The following is a 25,636-nucleotide window of genomic DNA, read 5'->3' on the forward strand; positions in this document are numbered from 1 at the left end:
ACACACCCAGCAGCACTGAAGACACGTTCAGAGACAACGCTGGCAGCTGGACACGACAAAATCTCCAAGGCGTAAGTTGCGAGCTCTGGCCATTTTTCTAGGTTTGAAGCCCAAAAGGAGCAAGGCTCCAGTTGCACAGTCATGGCATCGATGTTCATTTGTAGATACTCCTGTATCATCCTCTCCAGCCGTTGACTATGTGTCAGACTTGTTGTCTCTGGTGGCCTTGCAAAAGAGGGTCTAAAAAAATTATGAAAAGATTCCATAAAATTGCTGTTACCAGCACCAGAATCGGTCCTACTGGTACAGGTAGACTGTTGAAGATGACGAGACCGTCCCATGTTTGTCAAGTTACAACTGGGAGATTCCCTCCCTGCACCTGCACGGTTGTTTGGTGGAAAAGCCGAGCTAAGATCGAGTAACAGCTTCTGCTGATAGTCCTGCATACGTGCGTCCCTTTCTATGGCTGGAATTATGTCACAAAATTTGGACTTGTACCGGGGATCTAATAGTGTGGCAATCCAGTAGTCATCATCACTTCTAATTTTGACAATACGACTGTCATGTTGGAGGTAGTGCAACAAAAAGGCACTCATGTGTCTTGCGCAGCCATGCGGACCAAGTCCACGCTGTGTTTGTGGCATAGAGGTGCTACCCGTTCTTTCTTCCTCTGACATCTCCCCCCAACCTCTTTCAACTGAAATTTGACCAAGGTCTCCCTCATCCGCTGAGTCTTCCATGTCCATGGACAGTTTGTCCTCCATTTCTTCATGTTCTCCTGCACCTTGCTCAACATTTCGCCTGCTACTATGCGCCCTTGTCGATCCCTGTCCCCATGGGCCCATGCCTGCTGCGTTGGTGATGATGAACGTCTGGACCTTGGTGATGTTGTTGTCCCTTGCGCATATGAATCCTCCTGTAGTTCCTCCCCTTCATGTTGTCCAACCCCCTGACTCCGAATAGTGTTTAGCGTGTGCTCCAGCATGTAAATGACTGGAATCGTCATGCTGATAATGGCATTGTCAGCGCTAAACATATTCGTCGCCATGTCGAAACTGTGCAGAAGGGTGCATAGGTCCTTGATCTGAGACCACTCCATCAGGGTGATCTGCCCCACCTCTGCATCTCGTTGGCCCAGGCTATACGTCATGACGTATTGCACCAGGGCTCTGCGGTGCTGCCACAGTCGCTGTAACATGTGGAGAGTTGAATTCCAGCGTGTCGCCACATCGCATTTCAGGCGATGAACCGGCAGGCCGAAAGACTTCTGGAGCGATGCAAGTCGCTCTGCTGCGGCGCTTGAACGGCGGAAGTGAGCAGACAGTTTTCGTGCCCTGTTCAGAAGGCCATCTAGGCCGGGATAGTGTGTTAAAAATTGCTGGACGACAAGGTTCAACACGTGAGCCATACAAGGTACGTGTGTCACCTTGCCCAGGCGAAGGGCCGCACCCAGGTTTGCAGCATTGTCGCACACGGCCTTACCAGGCTGCAGGTTGAGTGGAGACAACCATTTATTAAACTCGGACCGCAGAGCTGACCACAACTCCTCAGCTGTGTGACTCTTATTCCCAAGACATGTCAAGCTAAAGACCGCCTGATGCCGTTGCGCTCTGCTGCCAGCATAGTAATGAGGCGTGCGTGATTCCTTCTGCGCAGTGAGAACGCTGGTGGCCTGACCAGGCAGGCTTGGGGCGGAGGTGGAGGACCCAGGTGAGGTGGAGGATGCAGAAGCAGTGGCGGAACTTGGACAGACAGAGGATTGACACACAAGTCGTGGGGACGGCAAGACTTGTGCAGCAGACCCTTCACCATCTATCACCATAGTTACCCAGTGCCCAGTCAGCGACATGTAACGTCCCTGTCCATGCTTACTGGTCCAAGTATCGGTGGTGAAATGCACCCGTTCACACACAGAGTTTCTCAAGGAAGCGGTGATGTTGTGTGCGACATGCTGGTGTTGCGCGGTCACACCTTTCTTAGAGAAGTAGTGGCGACTAGGCATCTGGTACTGGGGCACAGCGACAGACATAAGGTCTCTAAAATCCTGTGTGTCCACTAGGCGGAAAGGCAGCATTTCGGTAGCCAACAGCTTACAGAGGGATAGAGTCAACCTCTTCGCTTTGTCATGGGTCGCAGGAAGTGGCCTTTTATTTGACCACATCTGAGGGACAGAGATCTGGCTGCTGTGTGTAGACGGTGTTGAGTAGGGTGTCCCTGGAAAAATGCAGCTTTGTGAGGAAAGTGCAGGCGGAGACATGATGTTGCCTTCATCCAAAGTTGGTGCTATCGATGTCTGAGAGAGCTGTACACACTCACTTGTTTCCCCTTCCAAAACAACTGACGACCTACCAAGCAAACTGCCTGTTGCGGTTACAGTGGTGGAAGTTGTGGGTGGAAAAACAGGTGTGACAGCTGTCCCAACAGTCCTAGAAGATGACGAGCGCGCGGATGCACTGGAAGGGGCAGGCGGTGGATGGTTTGCTAGGCCGCATTGCAGCACGGTGAGCTTCCCACCGGGCCATATGATATTTATTCATGTGACGATTCATGGAAGAAGTTGTCAAACTGCTGAGGTTTTGACCTCTACTAAGACGACCATGACAAATTTTACATATCACATAATTTGGGCGATCTTTTTCTATGTCAAAAAAGGACCAGGCTAGGCAAGGCTTAGAGGCCATGCGACCTGTTGATCCACCCCGAATAATGCTCAGAGGCAGAGTGGTGGCTGAGGATGCAGTTGTAGACGTGCTACCAGTGCTCCGACTCTGTCCAGGAAGGCGCAAGGTAACTTCGTCGTCAGTTGCATCCTCCTCCACCGCCTCTGTTGACCTCCTCGAGTGCCTGACTGGGGGTTGACAGTAGGTGGGATCTAGAACTTCATCATCAATTGTTGTGTTTGCACTCCCCTCCCCCTCAGACCGAGCCTCTTCTTGCCCTGACCGAATATTTAAGTTTTCATCCCAATCGGGTATCTGAGTCTCATCTTCATCAGTATGTTCCTCATTGTCTATAACCACAGGTGTTACAGTTTGTGACAAAGGGTCAACATTATGCTCAGAAACTTGTTCCTCACGGCCTGAATCCGAGTCACAAAGGTTCTGGGCATCACTGCAGACCATTTCCTGTTCTGTACTCACTGTAGCTTGGGAGCAGACCTCTGATTCCCAGGCTATAGTGTGACTGAACAGCTCTGCAGACTCAGCCATCTCAGTTCCACCATACTGTGCAGGGCTGATGGAGACTTCAGAGCTGGGAGAAATCAAGTGTGATTGGGATGACAACTCAGAGGACTGGTGTTTTTTGGATGCGGTACTTGAAGTGGCTGAGAGGGCACTTGTTGGACCACTTGAGATCCATTCAAGCATTTTCCTTTTTTGCCCATCATCTACCTTTCTTCCTGTTGTTCGTGTCCGTAAAAAAGGGAGCACATCGGATTGTCCATGGTAAGTAGTAGACATCTTACTTTTGCTGGTAGAGGGTCTATCTTCAGCAGATGATAATGGAGCTTTGCCACCTTCCCCACGGACAAAACCTTTTTTGCCTTTTACACCACGCTTCTTCCCCTTTCCACCAGCATCTGTCATTTTGCCACTCATGTTGATTGCGACAAGATTGTGGACTGAAAATGTGGTAGTAAAAATTGAGAGGTGGTGTAGATTGCAGTGGTGGTCTAGCTTTATTAACAGCAGAATAATAAAGAATAAATATCCCTGACAATGCAACTACAGGCCTTAAACTGGCAGCAAAAATTGCTAGTCTAATGGCTTAGTTATAATGAGTTTGAGTGTGCAATGCAGGCAGACGCGCTCTGCAAATGTCTTTGCACTAGTGGGACTATAGCAAAGTCCAATAGCCACGTATAGGATGCCACTAGGTACACTGAGTGTTTGCTAGTATAATGGCTTAGTTATAATGAGTTGGAGTGTGCAATGCAGGCAGACGCGCTCTGCAAATGTCTTTGCACTAGTGGGACTATAGCAAAGTCCAATAGCCACGTATAGGATGCCACTAGGTACACTGAGTGTTTGCTAGTATAACGGCTTAGTTATAATGAGTTGGAGTGTGCAATGCAGGCAGACTCGCTCTGCAAATGTCTTTGCACTAGTGGGACTATAGCAAAGTCCAATAGCCACAGATAGGATGCCACTAGGTACACTGAGTGTTTGCTAGTGTAATGGCTTAGTTATAATGAGTTGGAGTGTGCAATGCAGGCAGACGCGCTCTGCAAATGTCTTTGCACTAGTGGGACTATAGCAAAGTCCAATAGCCACGTATAGGATGCCACTAGGTACACTGAGTGTTTGCTAGTGTAATGGCTTAGTTATAATGAGTTGGAGTGTGCAATGCAGGCAGACGCGCTCTGCAAATGTCTTTGCACTAGTGGGACTATAGCAAAGTCCAATAGCCACAGATAGGATGCCACTAGGTACACTGAGTGTTTGCTAGTGTAATGGCTTAGTTATAATGAGTTGGAGTGTGCAATGCAGGCAGACGCGCTCTGCAAATGTCTTTGCACTAGTGGGACTATAGCAAAGTCCAATAGCCACGTATAGGATGCCACTAGGTACACTGAGTGTTTGCTAGTATAATGGCTTAGTTATAATGAGTTGGAGTGTGCAATGCAGGCAGACGCGCTCTGCAAATGTCTTTGCACTAGTGGGACTATAGCAAAGTCCAATAGCCACGTATAGGATGCCACTAGGTACACTGAGTGTTTGCTAGTATAATGGCTTAGTTATAATGAGTTGGAGTGTGCAATGCAGGCAGACGCGCTCTGCAAATGTCTTTGCACTAGTGGGACTATAGCAAAGTCCAATAGCCACAGATAGGATGCCACTAGGTACACTGAGTGTTTGCTAGTGTAATGGCTTAGTTATAATGAGTTGGAGTGTGCAATGCAGGCAGACGCGCTCTGCAAATGTCTTTGCACTAGTGGGACTATAGCAAAGTCCAATAGCCACAGATAGGATGCCACTAGGTACACTGAGTGTTTGCTAGTATAATGGCTTAGTTATAATGAGTTGGAGTGTGCAATGCAGGCAGACGCGCTCTGCAAATGTCTTTGCACTAGTGGGACTATAGCAAAGTCCAATAGCCACAGATAGGATGCCACTAGGTACACTGAGTGTTTGCTAGTGTAATGGCTTAGTTATAATGAGTTGGAGTGTGCAATGCAGGCAGACGCGCTCTGCAAATGTCTTTGCACTAGTGGGACTATAGCAAAGTCCAATAGCCACGTATAGGATGCCACTAGGTACACTGAGTGTTTGCTAGTGTAATGGCTTAGTTATAATGAGTTGGAGTGTGCAATGCAGGCAGACGCGCTCTGCAAATGTCTTTGCACTAGTGGGACTATAGCAAAGTCCAATAGCCACGTATAGGATGCCACTAGGTACACTGAGTGTTTGCTAGTGTAATGGCTTAGTTATAATGAGTTGGAGTGTGCAATGCAGGCAGACGCACTCTGCAAATGTCTTTGCACTAGTGGGACTATAGCAAAGTCCAATAGCCACAGATAGGATGCCACTAGGTACACTGAGTGTTTGCTAGTGTAATGGCTTAGTTATAATGAGTTGGAGTGTGCAATGCAGGCAGACGCGCTCTGCAAATGTCTTTGCACTAGTGGGACTATAGCAAAGTCCAATAGCCACGTATAGGATGCCACTAGGTACACTGAGTGTTTGCTAGTATAATGGCTTAGTTATAATGAGTTGGAGTGTGCAATGCAGGCAGACGCGCTCTGCAAATGTCTTTGCACTAGTGGGACTATAGCAAAGTCCAATAGCCACGTATAGGATGCCACTAGGTACACTGAGTGTTTGCTAGTATAATGGCTTAGTTATAATGAGTTGGAGTGTGCAATGCAGGCAGACGCGCTCTGCAAATGTCTTTGCACTAGTGGGACTATAGCAAAGTCCAATAGCCACAGATAGGATGCCACTAGGTACACTGAGTGTTTGCTAGTGTAATGGCTTAGTTATAATGAGTTGGAGTGTGCAATGCAGGCAGACGCGCTCTGCAAATGTCTTTGCACTAGTGGGACTATAGCAAAGTCCAATAGCCACGTATAGGATGCCACTAGGTACACTGAGTGTTTGCTAGTGTAATGGCTTAGTTATAATGAGTTGGAGTGTGCAATGCAGGCAGACGCGCTCTGCAAATGTCTTTGCACTAGTGGGACTATAGCAAAGTCCAATAGCCACAGATAGGATGCCACTAGGTACACTGAGTGTTTGCTAGTGTAATGGCTTTGTTATAATGAGTTGGAGTGTGCAATGCAGGCAGACGCGCTCTGCAAATGTCTTTGCACTAGTGGGACTATAGCAAAGTCCAATAGCCACGTATAGGATGCCACTAGGTACACTGAGTGTTTGCTAGTATAATGGCTTAGTTATAATGAGTTGGAGTGTGCAATGCAGGCAGACGCGCTCTGCAAATGTCTTTGCACTAGTGGGACTATAGCAAAGTCCAATAGCCACAGATAGGATGCCACTAGGTACACTGAGTGTTTGCTAGTGTAATGGCTTAGTTATAATGAGTTGGAGTGTGCAATGCAGGCAGACGCGCTCTGCAAATGTCTTTGCACTAGTGGGACTATAGCAAAGTCCAATAGCCACGTATAGGATGCCACTAGGTACACTGAGTGTTTGCTAGTGTAATGGCTTAGTTATAATGAGTTGGAGTGTGCAACGCAGGCAGATGCGCTCTGCAAATGTCTTTGCACTAGTGGGACTATAGCAAAGTCCAATAGCCATGTATAGGATGCCACTAGGTACACTGAGTGTTTGCTAGTATAATGGCTTAGTTATAATGAGTTGGAGTGTGCAGAGGACAGGAGGGTACAGTGGCAGGATTGTGGGTATGGGTAGAGGAATGGAAGTCTGCCTTTCTATCCCTCCTAATAGGGAAATGCAGGGAGGAAATCCCTGACCTTGGCTACACAGACGCTGGCGCTGTTTTCAGGACCTGTCACCTTAACTCTGACCCTGCCGGTTTGAGCCCTTAAAAGGACTGCTATAAAGTGCTCTCCCTAAGCTGTCTAACGCTGTGTATGCAGCGCATACAGCTGTATCGGCGATAGGACTCAGGAGGACGGAGTTGCGACAGTGATGTCTGACACCAAAGACGCAGAAGGCAGATAATGGCGTCCTGGAAGAAAATGTCCGGTTTTATAATGCAGGGACATGTGACATGGACATCCTATCACACATGCCGTTGCTTCTCTGGCTCAAAGTCCACTTAGCTGTGTGTGTGTCTGGGATTGGCTGACATGCTGGCCCGCCCCACAAGACGCGCGCGCTTAGGGAAGGAAGACAAGAAAAAAAAAAAAAAATGGCGATCGCCATTATAGAAACAGCAGTGATCTGAAGGCACTGTTCACGCACACTATACACTGAAATGTGATAATAGTGTGATTCACAGAGTGACTTACACTATTACAGCAGAAACCAAGCTATGATTTAGCTGGTTTTTTGCTGCTAGAACCGTTCTCGAACGTTTCTAGAACTATCGAGCTTTTGCAAAAAGCTCGAGTTCTAGTTCGATCTAGAACAGGCCCCAAAATCACTCGAGCCTAGAACTGGAGAACCACGAACCACGAACCGCGCTCAACTCTAATCCCAAGCGACTTGCAGCTGTAATTGCAGCAAGAGGTGGCGCTACAAAGTATTAACTTATAGGGGCTGAATAATATTGCATGCCCCACTTTTCTGTTATTTATTTTTTAAAAATGTTTAAATAAGCAATAAATTTGGTTCAACTTCATAATTGTGTCCCACTTGTTGATTCTTCACCATAACATTAAAATTTTTATCTTTATGTTTAAAGCCTGTAATGTGGGAAAAGGTTGAAAAATTCAAGGGGGCCGAATACTTTCACAAGGCACTGTATGTGGAGATAAAGTTTATCACATTGGGAGACGACCCTCTAGTACCTGGCACAAGAAGATCACTCATATTTTTCACTTTCGCCTTCAGATACCCTCCTTTAATGCACCTCCTGCTATAACCTCTGTTGGTAAACCTTTCTGTTGTGAATACATTTGAATTAGATTCCAGTTTGGGGCTCCCTCTTGTAGTCAGTGCTGGTAATGCAGCTGACTTGCTGAGTGGGAACTGGACAGCTGAGTAGGATTTGCAATCAGGCCATTTGGTTTGGGCCTATATAACTATGTAGCTTCCTTTTGTTCCTTGCCGGTGCTTAATTGTATTTCCTGTGTTCTAAGGACATCCTGAAACCAGTCCTGTTCTCTGTGTTTACGAGAACTCCTCTCAGATAAGTTGGTCTTGTACCTTTGCCTATGGTTTTTCACTTTCTTGTGATTTTGCCTGTGTGGAGTTCCTGGTGGAATTGGATTATTCCCTGCTGGGAGTATCTGTGTACCTTGCTCCATGTTCTGTTATGTATTGTGTTTTGTCATGCTTGGTACAATATTTAGTCCCCTCTCTATTTCAATGTTTTTCTTGGATCCCAATAACACCAGAGCACGGATATAGCAGGGGAGAGCCTGTTCAGGCTCAGTATTTTTTCATGTCAGGCGTGCTCGTATTTATTAGGGCTTTTACGCTTGCAGTCAGTGCTCTTTCCTATTCTTTGCTATGCAGATAGTTTTGGGCCTCATCTTTGCTGACTCTGTTCTCTAGCTACGTATTGTGTTTTCCAATATCAACGTAATCTTTACATGTGGGGCGCTATCTATATTTTTGGGGACTACTCTGAGGCAGATTAGCTTTTCTACATTTCTCTCTGTTAGAGTATTTAGGTCTCCAGCTATGTCGAGACCACTAGGTCATCGTAGGATTGTCCCACGGCTACTTCTAGTTGTGTGTCAGCATTAGGTCTGCAGTCCGTTAAGGTTCCAGCCACTCTGATAATTTTCTGGGTTTCCAAGTTATTGCTCTTTTCTGATCCTTCTCGGTCACTGGATCACAACACCTTTCCATTAAAACCTCTGCCTGTTCCTCAAAAAGTTCACCTGAGGAGCAATACCTTTGGCCCGAAGAAATTGTCCCACAGGGATTGCTCTCACAGTAGATGGTACTTGGGCAGAGGAGGCATACAGTAGGGCATTAACGGAGGTCTCTTTCCTAAACATAGCTGTCATCCTGTACCAAGATTTTAATATCTAAGAAATCAATCTCTCGTTGATCAAATTTGTAAGAGAGTTTAATGTTAGATCCATTGCGGTTCAATCCTGACATAAAAGTATGCAAATCATATTGTGACCCCTGCCAGATGAACAGCACATCGTCGATGTATCTGTACCATCCCTGTATTGGGGAGCGGCACCTGCCCATCATCAAAGATACCTCTCTCCCAAAGGCCCAGGAAGTGGTTAGCATAAGATGGGGCACATGCCGCTCCCATAGCTGAACCCTGTTTCTGCAAAAAAACCTGTCCTTAAAAATAAAAAAAATGTGTAAGGATGAACCGCAACAGATCCCACACCAGACACACCAACTCCACATCAAGATTGTTCATCCTGAGAAAGTATTGGGATGCCTCTAAGCCATCATCATGTCTGATTCTCGTATAAAGACTTTCAACATCTGCAGTCACAAAAAACATGTCCGACTTCAAAACCCAAAACCATACCATCAAGACATTGAAGGACGTCCATAGTGTCCCTGACATAAGAGGGCGGCGTCTCAACCAAAGGATATAAATAGTACTCAAGGAATTTGCATACTGGATCGCCTAGCCCTCCTATGCCAGAGACAATAGGATGTTCAGGTGGATTCTGGGGATCCTTATGAACCTTTGGTAATAAATAAAAAGTTGGAATGACGGGATTTTTCACTGTGACACCATCAAACACCCTTTTTGTAATAATTCCCTCCACTTTTTATAAATTGCATAGTAAAGAAATCAGGTTTTTTCAATCTGTCACAATTTGACCGAATAATGAACACTTTTCATCTATAAACCTCAATAAACATCTTCAAATTGCATTCCGACGAGAACCCAGGAAAAGGGGAGGAGAAGAGAAGAAAGATAGAGAAGAAAAAGGAAAGAAAGGGGGGAGGAGGGAGGAAAATCAGAAGGGGAAGTGTGGGGGAGGTAGGTAGCAGTGTGAGTAAGCTGGGAAGACGAAGGCAGACACACAAGGGAAAGGGGTGGGTAATTCGATTTGATTAGGGTGGGGGAGGGGCGCACTCTGTCGTCTGAGAATCAGGTGATCCTACATTCTTGTCCGGTTCATCCCTAACCATGCTTTACTCCACCAAATTAATAAGATGTTATGGATCCATCAAAACAGTTTAACAAAATCTGAAGAATCTTTAAATAGGATCCATTCTCCCCAGGTCCTGCAAAATTTGTCTCTAGTACCCGCAATGTCGGCAGAGAGCTCCTCCATCCTATATATGTTTGCCATTTCAGAATACCACTCCGAGATAGGAGGGATTGTGGAGGACTTCCAGTACCTAGGTATGATGGAGCGCGCCGCCGCCAGGCAGAAGCGGAGTATGTCTCTCTTATGATAAGCGATTGAGTGTGGTAACATAGAAAGGAGGACTATCTTGGGACAGTTATCCACTGCTTTCCCAGTTATAAGCTGATAATTAGCAAGGACTTTTCCCCAAAACTGTTTTATTCCATCACACTCCCACCAGATATGTGTCATTGTTCCGACATCTTGCCTACATCTCCAGCACATCGCAGACACTGAAGGGAATATAATATGTAGTTTAGACGGAAACTGGTACCAACGTGTCAAAATCTTAAAATTTTTCTCCCCTGCAGGGCATGGGACTGACAATTTATGAGTAAATAAGAAACATTTCTTCCACTCATCGGGAGAGAAGTGTTGCTTCAGCTCCTTTTCCCAAGCCAATTGGTAGCCTCGTTTGCCTGAGACCCCAACTCTGATAAGAATACCGTACAGAAGGGAGACTGTGTGTTCAGGCGGGATGTTTTTAGTAAACAGTTCCTCAAAGGCACTACAAGTGCCCCGGACTCGACCGACTGTTCTCCCGTTGAAGCGGGATGCGAAACGTACGTCGGGGTAGGTGACTGGCGGCTCCACTAGAATATGCCCAGGTAACTTCTTGCTCGTAGATGGTGGTTTTATGCCCTAATTCAGTTCAGCTTGGTGTCCGCTCAAACAGGGCAAATTCTCCCGTTCATCGGGAGTTGTTTGCGGGCACCAGCTGACTGTTTCCTTTTCTATATACATATTATAAAGGCCCTGCTTATAAGTTAGGACCACAGTGCCACCTATGGATATAATGGGGTTATGCATCCACCATTTACTTGCAATTGGGCTTGTTGGCACGATATTGAGACTTTTACTTTGATGTAGTGACTATTATCATCTTCCGTTTTGCAGTAACAAATTGTCCTCATAATTGTCAGATTATTTATGGGTCCTTACTAAATATTCCTTGATTGGAAAGTAGTGTAGGTCTAATATCCTATAATTGACAACGTATGTGAATGTATTGCGAATTTGCACCTTCTGTATTGCATTAGTCACTTTACATAGAGGTCTGGGTATATGTGCAATATCATTATGCTGCTAGTCGGTTCTGTTGCTGTATACATCTTTTTATGTGTGTGTGATTATATATATATATTGAATAAAGATTGTTTCATATATTTAGGACTATTTGCTCCTTCTTGAAAAAATGATTATACAAAGTTTTTTCAATTGTTGAGATTATTGTAAAATGGGAGTGTCCACATACCTTAGGACCGCTTGTGTGTTAAGGGAATATAATATGTAGTTTAGACGGAAACTGGTACCAACGTGTCAAAATCTTAAAATTTTTCTCCCCTGCAGGGCATGGGACTGACAATTTATGAGTAAATAAGAAACATTTCTTCCACTCATCGGGAGAGAAGTGTTGCTTCAGCTCCTTTTCCCAAGCCAATTGGTAGCCTCGTTTGCCTGAGACCTCAACTCTGATAAGAATACCGTACAGAAGGGAGACTGTGTGTTCAGGCGGGATGTTTTTAGTAAACAGTTCCTCAAAGGCACTACAAGTGCCCCGGACTCGACCGACTGTTCTCCCTGGAGAGACAAATGCCCGTAGTTGGAGGAACTCCAACCATTGTGAACTTCTAGACGGGAGTTGTGTCCGAAAGGTTTGGAATGAGGGTAATTTACCATCAATAAGTATGTGTCCCAAGCGGATGTCTTCCTCCGCCCTCCAGCCGAAGTAGTTTCTCTGTTTATATCCAGGGCGAAATGATGGAGTATAGAATAAGGAAGCAAGGGGACTAACTAGTTGTGGAGGGGACTTTTTTTGGATACTATGTGACTAACTTTGAGCGTTTCTTTGGTAAAATCTGAAAGCATCCCTACGTTAGGAAGATCTGAAGGAGGTATCCAAGGGAGGTGTTTGAGAGGGATCTCCAGTCCTTCTTGCTCTACCTGTATCCATTGCTTAGAGTCGCTGTTGAAATGCCAGTCTAATATACGGGTCAAAGCTGCAGCCTGCATGTAGACTCTGAAGTTAGGAAGGCCCGCTCCTCCACACTCCCCTGGAAGAGTAAGAGTGCGTAAGTTGATTCTTGGTTTAATCTTACCCCATATGAATCGGATAATAGCAGATTGAAGGGTACGAAAAAAACTACTGGGAGGAGAAATGGGGATGGTTTGAAAGTAGTACAAAAAGCGTGGCAGGATATCCATTTTAAGGACATTCATCCTGCCCATCCAAGACAATTTCAGTCCCCCGTAAGACTTTAAGTTCTTGATTGTACCTTCTAGTAGTGGTAAGTGATTAAGTGTATATAGTTTGGAGAGGTCCGCTGGGATTGAAATACCCAAATATTTAATGGCCGAGGGTCTCCATTTGAATGGGAAGTTAGACATTGCCTGGGAAACTTCAGTTTGGGTCAAAGAGATATTTAAGGCTTCTGATTTTGATAGATTAACTTTAAAGTTACTAAGGAGGCCGAATCGTTCGAATTCCATCATTATAGACGGGATCGATATATGAGGTTGTGAGATGTATAACAGGAGATCATCTGCATATAATGCGATTTTATGATGGGTATCCCCGATCTTGAGTCCCTTGATGTTACTATTCCCCCTGAGAGCGTTAGCTAAGTGTTCCATGATGACTACATACAAAAGCGGGGATAAGGGGCAGCCTTGTCTGGTCCCGTTTCATATAGCAAAAGAGGAGGATAAAGCCCCATTAATTCTGACCTTAGCGGTTGGGTTATCATATAAAGCGCCAATTTTCTGTAGAAATCGGGGTCCCAGTCCCAACTGACCCAATGCTGCCCTCAGAAATCCCCAATGGACTCTGTCAAAGGCTTTCTCAGCATCGATGGCTAGGAGACCCAGCGGGATCGAATTGCTTTTAGCTTTAGCAATAAGAGACAAAGTTTTAATTGTATTGTCTCTTGTTTCGCGGCCTTTGACAAACCCCACCTGGTCTGTGTTAATGACGGAGGGCAGAAAAGGGGACAATCTATCAGCCAAAATCTTAGAGTAAAGTTTTAGATCCACGTTCAATAATGAGATAGGGCGATAGCTTGCAGCTAATAATGGGTCTTTCCCCGGTTTGGGGATCACACTAATGTGTGCTTCCAGAGACTGAGGGGTTAGCCTTATGTCTTCATCAATAGAATTAAATGTTTTGGCCATTATCGGGGCTAATTGGTCCTTAAGCAATTTGTTAAAAGCTGGGGTGAACCCGTCGGGGCCAGGGGATTTACCTGAGGGAGTAATTTGAATTGCGTTACAGATTTCGGATTCCGATATATCCTCCTCCAGGGTCTCTATAACATTGCTATCTAGGGAGGGCAAGGCTGTCTCTTGTATATATCTCCCGATTCTATCTGCCAGGTCAGTGGGTGGGAGCTCCGCATACTGCCCTTTAATATTATATAGGTCTTCGTAGTAGGACCGAAAGACCTCCAGGATCTCTGTTGGATCATATCTTTTGTCTCCTTTGGTGTTGATGCATGGAATATATGAAGTGCTGGCCCGGGGATGCAAAAGTCGTGCCAAAGGACGACCACATTTATCAGATGAATTATAATAAAAATTTTTGACTCTCTCTCTATGGCAGAGAAATTTCTGGTCCAATAGGGTTTTTAGGTTCGCTCGTTTAAGGACGAGGTCAGCCAGAACTGTGGGGGTACGTGTCAGTTTATGTGTATTTTCCAACTCATGGATCTGTGTTAACAAGTTATCAATCTCTTCAGCTCTTTCCCTCTTGATCCTAGAGCCGTGCTTAATCAGTATTCCACGTAAGACAAACTTCAAGGTCTCCCATTGGGTAGGCTGAGAAGTTGGGTCAGAACTATGGACTTGCGTAAAGGAGTCGATTGAATCCCTCAACTCCGTTAGGCAGAGATTGTCTTTGAGTAAGTTGTTGGTTAACCTCCAGGTCCATGAGCGCTGGGGGAGGGAGGGTACCTGAAGGGATAGGTAGACTGGGGCATGGTCGGACCAAAAAATTTCCCCTATCTCTGTAATGGGATGCCAAGCCAGTGCTCCGTGGCTTACCAGAAAAAGGTCTATCATGCTGTATGAGTTGTGTGGTGGGGAATAATATGTGTAGTCCTTACCTTGAGGGTTTAGGATTCTCCATACATCAATCAGTTGGAGGGCGTGAAAAGTCCGCTTTAGGGCACAAAGTTCCTTAGTGCGGGTATTGCTCCGTCCAGAGGAGGAGTCCATGGCTGGGTCTAGGGTAAAATTGAAGTCACCGCCAACCACCAATGTCCCCTCTGCAAAATCAGATAGCTGCGTCAGAAGGGCCCTACAGGTAGAGATCTGATTAGTGTTAAGTAGGTACCAGTTTGCGATTGTAAACGTCGAATTTGCGACCTTCAGTTTAAGGACTATATAACGACCCTGCTCGTCTATACAGGAGTCGACTATGGTGTGCACTAAGTGTTTATGGAGTGCAATCGATACCCCTTTAGATCTGGCCTCTGGGTTAACGCTGTGAAACCATACTGGATAAAATCTATCTCGTAGTATGGGTACATGATCTTTCTTAAAATGCGTCTCCTGTAGTAGAAGAATCTGAACCTTTTTTTTGTGCATAGAATACAGGACCTGTGAGCGCTTTTGAGGAGTATTAAAACCCCGTATGTTAATAGAGCAAAAATTGAGGGTGCTCATGTTGGTCCAAGGGCTTCAGAGAGCGTGAAGGGATCTGGGAAAGGTAGGGGAAGGGAGACAAAGAGAAGTGGACCAAGATAGAGAAGAAGAGGAGGAGGAGAGAGCGGGGAGAGAGAAGGAAAAGAGGAAAAGAAAAAGAAAAGAAAAAAAAAAAAGGGGGAAAAGGGGGGGAGGGGAAAAAAAAAAGGGGGGGCCCTCAAAGAAGGTAAGATGTGTAGGATAGATAGGATAGTCTATCAAGAGACAAAGAAGGCACAAAAAAGGAAAAGTACAGGTAAATCAACAATCGGGGGGTTAGAATAATCTACACCTGCCCGCAGTGTGTAGACCCCCAGAGGGAAGTAGGCTTTCAACGGAGGTCTGCTCCTCCCGGGCCGAACCACGACCCAGTTTAAGAATTGTACAAAGTACTGAAAGCTGAATAAAACAGCAACACACCTAGCTCCATCAATTTCTGAATAGCTTAGTGAACATTTAAACCTCTAAACATTCAAACGTGTAGCCCTTTAAAGGATGTTTAGCCAAGGATAACTATCTGGGCATGTGAGATAATGAGATATATCAGGGCAAGATTTTATCCCTAAGCCATTTTACTTCGACCTTTAAAGACCATTTTTCACACCTAGCGTCGGACATAAGCCTATATGGAAAAGGAACAATAAACTCAATAAACTGAGTCTCCAGATGAGACAAAAAGGATAGACTCCTTTTCTCTTCTTCTCTGCGAGCTTCGATTCCTCCTACGAGCCCCAACCCGTTGTGGTAGGGGGACATTGGCCTCCATCCCAGAGGTACCGTGAACATAAGGCCAGTCTGTAACCGGAATATGTACAATGGGTATCTCAAGGGCCGCGCAAAAGCTTGGAAGATCTGTCAAAGAATGAAGCACATGTAGGAGTCCAGCATGTCGGACCTGTAATTTGAATGGAAATCCCCATGAGTATAAGATATTCCTTTGTCGGAGGGCATCCAGGAGAGGTCTCAGGACTTTGCATTTCTGTAGTGTATGATGGGATAAATCTGGCAACAGTTGGACTGGTGTATTTTTGAACAGAATGGAGTCCTTCTGTCGAGCCTTGTTTAAGATTTCTTCTTTTTTTTATATTTATGCACTCTGCAGATGACATCCCGTGGGTTGGAGCCTTCTACTGGTTTAGGGCCCAGGGATCTGTGTGCCCTATCCAGTTCCAGACGAGAGTCTCGTGGGAGGCCTAATATGGAGTTGAATAGGCGCCGTAGAGATTCATCCAGATCTTGGGGGGCCAGAGACTCAGGGATACCCCTTACCCTGATATTGTTTCGCCTACCCCTATTTTCTAAATCATCCAGCAGACCTGTCAAATGCTCAATCTGAAGAGCTTGTATAGACAGGGCCTGTGCTTGAGAAGCAAGTTGTGCTGAGATAGAGGCCGTGCAGGATTCAGAGGCTGCCATGCGTTCATTTAGCTGTTGCATCTCTCCTTTTATAGACGCTGACTCTTTATATGAGGCCTCCAATCTGGTTATGTAATTTTCCATTTCTTCTCTAGTTGATATGGATCAAATTCGTGCCTTGAGGTCATCCCATACACAGACTTTCTGAGTATCTATTTGTGCATCTCCATCTGTGAGGCTGTGTGGAGAAGTTCTGAGAGCAACAGGAGTTGTGCCCCTTTCTGGGGAGGAAGGGGTCTCTTGTAATAAGGCACTGCCTGACATATCTGGCAGTGTAAGAGGAAGTCCCAATGTTACCCGTCCAGGGTGTTGCATGTATGGAGCCAGCAAGGGGTCACACAGTGCAGGGCCAGGTGTATTGCCAGTGAGATAGATGGCAGCAGCAGAGTGTTTATTCTGAGCACTGGGAGCACTCTCCAGCTCTGTTGGTGCAGGAGCTATGGCACGGGAGCTGGATGTCTGCCCTGGCTGCTGGAGCTGCAGTGGCATAGCTACTGCTTGTACTACTGTTGTGGACTGCGATCGCTGAGGCAGCAGGGGTCCTCCCTGTATCTTAACCCTGTCCTGCGTGTCCTGTTTGCCGTTCTTCTGTTCCATCGGCTGGTCAGGTGAACCCCCGTCCAGCGCGGCCATTTTAGGTAAGTGGGGATTTCCCTCATGTCTTGTCTCTCTGCTAAGGCTGGGCTGCTGCTCACCTCCGCTTGGTCTCTGAGAGGCTATGTCTGCTGCAGAGGTCCCGGGTGCCTGCGGCCGTTCTGTGTGTCGGGTCTCCTCTCCGCTGGTAGATGGAGGGGCTGTAGCTGGAGAGGAGGCTGTCACCATTTTGGGATCCGACGGAGCCAGGCCCGTGCTCCTAAGGAATCTCTGAATACTTGCAGGGGAAAGCACCGGGTGATCACTCCTCGGTCTGCTGTAATTCCTCTTCTTCCTGGCCGGCATTGAATGTGTTTGGAGCAGGGTGTGTAGCTTTATAATGGGTCTAGGGCCACTCCGGGCATGGGAGCTAGAGTGATCAGTGTCCTCACTCCTCCATTGCCAGGCCACGCCCCCAAAGTTTTATTTTTAACTCTCTTTTCAATCTGCAAAGGAGGTGTTATTTTATGTTTACTGGCTTGTGTAGTAGACCTTAGATTCCTGAAATAACCCATCCATTCATTAATTGCATTACCATCATCCTTTCTCATCATCATCCTCAACAGACGACACCGAGGAGAATAAGGCAAACTGGGAGCGTGGGAAAGATCTAGGTGTTCTATATGGCTTTTCCACTTGTACAACCTGTTGTTCTGAAAGTCAGACAAGTCCCTCTGATATTTTTTTTTTAATTTAAAGGATTACTTGGTCAAAAGCCACTAGGTGGCAAAGGTGTCCAACCCCCTTGTGGTGGGTAAAAAGAGAGTTGGCTTCTATCCTTGTGGAGAGTGTTTAGCCTGCCAGAATATGGTTAGGACGGCTGTGTTTAAATCTGCTGATGGCCGTAGAGAATTCAAGATTTTAGATTACATATCGTGCAGCAGCACATATGTAATATATTATGCGACATGTATGTGTAATTTAATATATGTGGGTCTCACCTCCAGGGAATTACGGGTTTGCACCCGTGAACATGTCAGGGATATCCTGGGGGCACATACTGCTGAGGATCCGACTCTCTTGAAAACAATTCCAAGACATTTTCGGACATGCCACAATTGTGAAACTACAGGATTTCTGGTTCGGGGCATTGAGCTGATTAGGATGGGATACAGGGGCAGAGAGATGAAACGCCTACTGGCCCATCGGGAGTGTCGGTGGATTCATGTCCTGGGCACCCTCAAACCCATGGAGTTGAACGGTCAACTTAGTTTTGCTCCTTTCTTATGATCTCTTATTTAATTTTTTGCCCTTGGTCTTAAATTTAATCTGTGTGTCGTATTTATTAATTGTTATCTTTTTCTTATCTTTTTTTTATTTTATTTTCTTTATGTACAGGACCTAGGGGACTGGTTATTTCCAGCAATTAAATTATATACAGTCAGGGCCAGAAATATTTGGACAGTGACACAAGTTTTGTTATTTTAGCTGTTTACAAAAACATGTTCAGAAATACAATTATATATATAATATGGGCTGAAAGTGCACACTCCCAGCTGCAATATGAGAGTTTTCACATCCAAATCGGAGAAAGGGTTTAGGAATCATAGCTCTGTAATGCATAGCCTCCTCTTTTTCAAGGGACCAAAAGTAATTGGACAAGGGACTCTAAGGGCTGCAATTAACTCTGAAGGCATCTCCCTCATTAACCTATAATCAATGAAGTAGTTAAAAGGTCTGGGGTTAATTACAGGTGTGTGGTTTTGCATTTGGAAGCTGTTGCTGTGACCAGACAACATGCGGTCTAAGGAACTCTTAATTGAGGTGAAGCAGAACATCCTGAGGCTGAAAAAAAAGAAAAAATCCATCAGAGAGATAGCAGACATGCTTGGAGTAGCAAAATCAACAGTCGGGTACATTCTGAGAAAAAAGGAATTGACTGGTGAGCTTGGGAACTCAAAAAGGCCTGGGCGTCCACGGATGACAACAGTGGTGGATGATCGCCGCATACTTTCTTTGGTGAAGAAGAACCCGTTCACAACATCAACTGAAGTCCAAAACACTCTCAGTGAAGTAGGTGTATCTGTCTCTAAGTCAACAGTAAAGAGAAGACTCCATGAAAGTAAATACAAAGGGTTCACATCTAGATGCAAACCATTCATGAATTCCAAAAATAGACAGGCCAGAGTTAAATTTGCTGAAAAACACCTCATGAAGCCAGCTCAGTTCTGGAAAAGTATTCTATGGACAGATAAGACAAAGATCAACCTGTACCAGAATGATGGGAAGAAACATGTTTGGAGAAGAAAGGGAACGGCACATGATCCAAGGCACACCACATCCTCTGTAAAACATGGTGGAGGCAACGTGATGGCATGGGCATGCATGGCTTTCAATGGCACTGGGTCACTTGTGTTTATTGATGACATAACAGCAGACAAGAGTAGCCGGATGAATTCTGAAGTGTACAGGGATATACTTTCAGCCCAGATTCAGCCAAATGCCGCAAAGGTGATTGGACGGCGCTTCATAGTACAGATGGACAATGACCCCAAGCATACAGCCAAAGCTACCCAGGAGTTTATGAGTGCAAAAAAGTGGAACATTCTGCAATGGCCAAGTCAATCACCAGATCTTAACCCAATTGAGCATGCATTTCACTTGCTCAAATCCAGACTTAAGACGGAAAGACCCACAAACAAGCAAGACCTGAAGGCTGCGGCTGTAAAGGCCTGGCAAAGCATTAAGAAGGAGGAAACCCAGCGTTTGGTGATGTCCATGGGTTCCAGACTTAAGGCAGTGATTGCCTCCAAAGGATTCGCAACAAAATATTGAAAATAAAAATATTTTGTTTGGGTTTGGTTTATTTGTCCAATTACTTTTGACCTCCTAAAATGTGGAGTGTTTGTAAAGAAATGTGTACAATTCCTACAATTTTTATTAGATATTTTTGTTCAAACCTTCAAATTAAACGTTACAATCTGCACTTGAATTCTGTTGTAGAGGTTTCATTTCAAATCCAATGTGGTGGCATGCAGAGCCCAACTCGCGAAAATTGTGTCACTGTCCAAATATTTCTGGACCTAACTGTACCTGGATCTATTTATAACATCATCTTTGCACTATTTTGGAAAACTCTGTTGCATAGTTATGCATGCTAACATCTTCTGCATATTTTTGTATGATCCAGTGTTTTTCTGTGTTGTTTTATTTTCATATGTTACAACCATTTTTGATATTGTATTGATTCAGATTGCTGGATGTAAATTTGCCCGTATCTTCTATCATTGAGACTGTGTTAACATCATGGTGGTGATCCCTGTGCATGCGCGCCATGGCCTGTTTGTTTCGGCTCATCTCCGAAGACTTCTATGGATGATGTGGGAGGGACTAAGTGACGTCACCGGGGAACTTTCCCTGACATAATCATGAAGCCGGAAGTGATGTGATGCTGACTGCCGTCCGCAATGCGCATGCGTGATTAGCGTGATTCACTTTGATGCATATGGCTATATATGACTTTCAGGACACAGTACTTGTATGGCCCCACGAGGAAGCCCAACACGAAACACACGTCGGGGTCCCTAGGACAGCATCTACCATTTGGGATAGGTGACATGAGTGAGCTGGATAATTCTTTACTCTTTTTCACGCAGTGATTTGCCCTCTATTGGTCGGCTTTATGTTTATTCCGTGCACATTTATGCCAGGTTTGCGTCTCGTTTCTAAACCTGTGCGGTCTATGCCATTTATTATTTTATATGTGCCCACTTATTTATAAACTTTTGTCACCACACATTCTGGTGTTCGAGACGTTGGGCTTTGTTACCCCTTTATTCTCTTTAGTGGAAGTGGCAATACATGCCTGTACATATATTTTTGGTTATTCAGTAGTATGGCCTCCTCCCAATTTCTGTAGCATAGTGCAACAGTGTGTACTTAAAATTTGTTTGTTTACATCCTTGTACCTATCAATCAGCCACTAATGTGGGCATTGTGAAATATTTTTACCTAACTAATCCATGCTTTGATATTAACCTTTTCCACATCCCCCTCGTATATGCTTGTCTTTTTTCTTGCACGATTCTTTCCCCTTTGTGTACTCCTATTGATTTATGAATTTTAAATTGGTTGTTAATAAAAAGTATTTTTATTCATTCACATTTCGGAATATGACTCTGCTTTTTTCTATTGATACTTCATGTAAAGAGTGTGTCTTCATTGACCTCAGTGAGATTACTGCAGGCACACTCCCCGGGTCAGACCGAGGTCAGTGTGAACTACAGTAACCTCAGTGAAGTCACCACAGTCTCAATGCTTACAGAGAGCTGGCATGTGCTTGCCATTTTTTTTACAGAAGAAGAGGAGGGGCCATGGGGGACTCGGAGCTCAACAAGGTACCAGGCGGAGAGGAGGGGTGGGGAGAAATCAGAGAAGTCGGAGGCTTGCAGCAGATGCACAACCCATGTACCACTTTAAAAGATTAGAAGGAAGAGGGGGCCGGGGGGGGGGGATTTTGGCCACACTAGAGGACAAAGGAAGGACATTTCTCTCCTATCTGACATGTTTAATCAAGTCAATGGGAGAGAAATAATTTTTTACCTGCGCTGCATTCACTTTGACATGATCACCATTATATTATTATTATTATTTATTATTATAGCGCTATTTATTCCATGGCGCTTTACAAGTGAAAGAGGGTATACGTACAACAATCATTAACAATACAAAACAGACTGGTATAGGAAGAGAGAGGACCCTGCCGGCAAGGGCTCACAGTCTACAGGGAATGGGTGATGGAACAAAAGGTGAGGACTAGAGTTGAGCGAGGTTCGCGGTTCGAGGTTCTCCAGTTCGCGGCTCGAGTGATTTTGGGGGCTGTTCTAGATAGAACTAGAACTCGAGCTTTTTGCTAAAGCTCGATAGTTCTAGATATGTTCGAGAACGGTTCTAGCAGCAAAAAGACCAGCTAATTACTAGCTGGCTTTCCACTGTAATAGTGTAAGTCACTCAGTGACTCACACTATTATGAAATTTCAGTGTATAGTGTGCGGGAACAGCGCATTCAGATCACTGCTGTATGGATAATGGCGATCGCCATTTGTTTTGTTTTTTTTTCTTGTTTTCCTTCCCTAAGCGTGCGCGTGTAGTGGAGCGGGCCAGCATGTCAGCCAATCCCAGACACACACAGCTAAGTGGACTTTTAACCAGAGAAGCAATGGCATGTGTGATAGGATGTCCATGTCACATGTCCCTGCATTATAAAAACGAGTATCTGCCCGTCCGGACGCCATTATCTCTTCTGCATCCATGGTGTCAGTCACCGCTGGCACAGCGCCTATCTCCGATACTGCTGTGTACGCTGTATACACAGCGCTGTACAGAATAGGGATAGCACTTTCTATCAGTCCTTTTAAGGGCTAATACCGGCAGGGTCAGAGCGATAGGTGACAGGTCCGTGAAAACAGAGTTTAACAGCTACACAAGAAGACAGCGTCTGTGTAGCTAAGGTCATGGATTTCCTTGCTGCATTTCCCCATTAGGAGGGATAGAAAAGCAGGCTTCCTTTCCTCTACCCAGAGACCCACAACCCTGCCAATGTACCCTCCTGCCCTTTGCACACTCAAACTCATTATGACTAAGCCATTATACTAGCAAACACTGAGTGAACTTAGTGGCATCCTAAACGTGGCTGTTGGACTTCTGTATTGTCCCACTAGTGCAAAGATATTTGCAGCACGTCTGCCTGCATTGCACACTCAAACTCATTGTTACTAAGCCATTATACTAGCAAACACTGAGTGAACTTAGTGGCATCCTAAAAGTGGCTGTTGGACTTCTGTATTGTCCCACTAGTGCAAAGATATTTGCAGCACGTCTACCTGAATTGCACACTCAAACTCATTGTTACTAAGCCATTATACTAGCAAACACTGAGTGAACTTAGTGGCATCCTAAAAGTGGCTGTTGGACTTCTGTACTGTCCCACTAGTGCAAAGATATTTGCAGCACGTCTGCCTGCATTGCACACTCAAACTCATTGTTACTATGCCATTATAGTAGCAAACACTGAGTGAACTTAATGGCATCCTAAAAGTGGCTGTTGGACTTCTGTATTGTCCCACTAGTGCAAAGATATTTGCAGCATGTCTGCCTGCATTGCACACTCAAACTCATTGTTACTATGCCATTATAGTAGCAAACACTGAGTGAACTTAGTGGCATCCTATACGTGGCTGTTGGACTTCTGTATTGTCCCACTAGTGCAAAGATATTTGCAGCACGTCTAGCTGCATTGCACACTCAAACTCATTGTTACTAAGCCATTATACTAGCAAACACTGAGTGAACTTAGTGTCATCATAAAAGTGGCTGTTGGACTTCTGTATTGTCCCATTAGTGCAAAGATATTTGCAGCACGTCTACCTGCATTGCACACTCAAACTCATTGTTACTAAGCCATTATACTAGCAAACACTGAGTGAACTTAGTGGCATCATAAAAGTGGCTGTTGGACTTCTGTATTGTCCCACTAGTGCAAAGATATTTGCAGCACGTCTACCTGCATTGCACACTCAAACTCATTGTTACTAATCCATTATACTAGCAAACACTGCTGCCAGTTTAAGGGATGTAGTTGCATTGTCAGGGATAATTATTGTTGTTTATTCTTCTGTTAATAAAGCTAGACCACCGCTGAAATCTACACCACCTCTCAATTTTTACTACCACATTTTAAGTGCACAATCTTGTTGCAATGAAAATGAGTGGAAAAATGACAGATGCTGGTGGAAAGGGGAAGAGGCGTGTTGGAAAAGGAAAAAAAGGGTTTGTCCATGGGGAAGGTGGCAAAGCTCCATTAACATCTGCTGAAGATAGACCATCTTCCAGCAAAAGTAAGATGTCTAATACTTACCGTGGACAATCCGATGTGCTCCCTTTTTTATGGACACGAACAACTGGAACAAAGGTAGATGATGGCCAAAAAAGGAAAATGCTTGAATGAATCTCAAGTGGTCCAACAAGTGCCCTCTCCGCCACCTCAACTACCGCATCCAAACAACACCAGTCCTCTGAGTTGTCATCCCAATCAAACTTGCTTTCTCCCAGCTCTGAAGTCTCCATCCGCCCTGCACAGTATGGTGGAACTGAGATGGCTGAGTCTGCAGAGCTGTTCAGTCACACTATAGCCTGGGAATCAGAGGTCTGCTCCCAAGCTACAGTGAGTACAGACCAGGAAATGGTCTGCAGTGATGCCCAGAACCTTTGTGACTCTGATTCAGGCCGTGAGGACCAAGTTTCTGAGCATAATGTTGACCCTTTTTCACAAACTGTAACACCTGTTGTTATAGACAATGAGGAACATACTGATGACGATGAGACGCAGATACCAGATTGGGATGACAACTTAAATATTCGGTCAGGGCAAGAAGAGGCTCGGTCTGAGGGTGAGGGGAGTGCAAACACAACAGTTGATGAGGAAGTTCTAGATCCCACCTACTGTCAACCCACAGTCAGGCCCTCGAGGAGGTCAACAGAGACGGTGGAGGAGGATGCAACTGACGACGAAGTTACCTTGCGCCTTCCTGGACAGAGTAAGAGTACTGGTAGCACGTCTACAACTGCATCCTCAGCCACCACTGTGCCTCTGAGCACTAGTCGGGGTGGATCAGCAGGTCGCATGCCCTCTAAGCCTTGCCTAGCCTGGTCCTTTTTTGACATAGCAAAATATCGCCCAAATTATGTGATCTGTAAAATTTGTCATGATTCTGTTAGTAGAGGGCAAAACCTCAGCAGTTTGACAACTTCTTCCATGAATCGTCACATTAATAAATATCATATGTCCCGGTGGGAAGCTCACCGTGATGCAATGCGGCCTAGCGGAGCGAACCATCCACTGCCTGCCCCTTCTAGTGCATCTGCGCGCTCTTCATCTTCTAGGACTGTGGGGACAGCTGTCACACCTGGTTTTCCACGCACAACTTCCACCACTGTAACCGCAACAGTCAGTTTGCTTGGTAGGTCGTCAGTTGGTTTGGAAGGGGAAACAAGTAGGTGTGTACAGCTCTCTCAGACATCAATTACACCAACGTTGGATGAAGGCGACATCATGTCTACGCCTGCACTTTCCTCACAAAGCTGCATTTTTCCAGGGACACCCTACTCAACACCGTCTACACACAGCAGCCAGATCTCTGTCCCTCAGATGTGGACAAATAAAAGGCCATTTCCTGCGACCCATGACAAAGCTAAGAGGTTGACTTTATCCCTCTGTAAGCTCTTGGCTACCGAAATGCTGCCTTTCCGCCTGGTGGACACACAGGATTTTAGAGACTTTATGTCTGTCGCTGTGCCCCAGTACCAGATGCCCAGTCGCCACTACTTCTCTAAGAAAGGTGTGCCCGCACTACACCAGCATGTCGCACACAACATCACCGCTTCCTTGAGAAACTCTGTGTGTCAACGGGTGCATTTCACCACCGATACTTGGACCAGTAAGCATGGACAGGGACGTTACATGTCGCTGACTGG

This window comes from Anomaloglossus baeobatrachus, chromosome 1 (assembly GCF_048569485.1).
Source record: "Anomaloglossus baeobatrachus isolate aAnoBae1 chromosome 1, aAnoBae1.hap1, whole genome shotgun sequence".
In the NCBI taxonomy this organism is placed as follows: Eukaryota; Metazoa; Chordata; class Amphibia; order Anura; family Aromobatidae; genus Anomaloglossus; species Anomaloglossus baeobatrachus.